Raw genomic sequence first — 1,188 nt, forward strand, 5'->3', positions numbered from 1 at the left:
ATATACATACACACCCACACACTACAATTCAAAAGGTTAATAACTTATCTAATTATCAAACTAATTTAACTAATCAAACTTAACTAATTATCAAAGAATCCTCAAAATAATGCATCATGTTCTCCACAAAAATGTTAACAGCACAATTAATTCAAACATTGATAATAATGAGAAATGTTTCTTAAGCAACAAATCAGCATATTAGAATTATTTCTGAAGGATCAGGTGACACTGAAGACTGGAATAATGATTATTAATGGAATAAAGATGAAATTTCAGCTTTGCCATCACACATATCAATTACATTTTAAAATATAATAAATTATAAAACCGTTATTTTAATTTTAAAATAAAATGTACAATTTTGTTTCAAATTGTAATAATATTTCTCAATATTATTATTATTTTTTCGATCAAATAAATGCAGACTCAGTGAGCATAAGCGACATATTTTTTAAAAATTAATTAATTAATAAAAATCCTACCAACCCCAAACTACTTTTTTGTGTATTTTTTGGATAAGTATAATATATAAAATACAAAAATACATATTATTTATAAAATAAATATTACATATACACTTATAAAATAAATATTAATAGAAATATGTATGAAAAATAATTCGAAGAGATTCACTCCACACCCCTAAAAAAATCCTACCAACTCCAAACTAAAACATACATTATTTTTCATATTATGCATATTTGTATTTTATATTTGTATATTTATATTGCAATATATAAAAAACTAATAGAAAAAAATAAATCTTAATGTAAAAATATATTTTTTAAAAATCATGTGAACAGCAATTTCAATAACTAATTTGGTCACTATTTTTTTTACATAAATTATGTTCACATTACCCAGTGATTTGAGGGATCAATCAAGCTTGTCAGCTAATTCAAGTGCTCAAATGAACTTGTGACATGCTTAATTTGATAACTTCATTTAGCTACACTCAGTCTTTGGATTATGTAGGTCAGTGGATAAATTCATCAGTAATTGATTGTCAAATGTGACACGGTGGATTCATGAAACATTTTCACTTTGAATTTGAGGGGTTTAGGATTGTAATTGACCCTAATATAAGTTTTTAATTTGTTTTCTTTTTCTTTTATTTTGTATTACATCAATCCATGAGCTATTTCATAAAGTGGTGTGGACGTATCCTAAAAATATGATGTTTAT

Source organism: Sinocyclocheilus rhinocerous, unplaced genomic scaffold (assembly GCF_001515625.1).
Source record: "Sinocyclocheilus rhinocerous isolate Xijiao unplaced genomic scaffold, SAMN03320098_v1.1 scaffold2437, whole genome shotgun sequence".
NCBI lineage: Eukaryota > Metazoa > Chordata > Actinopteri > Cypriniformes > Cyprinidae > Sinocyclocheilus > Sinocyclocheilus rhinocerous.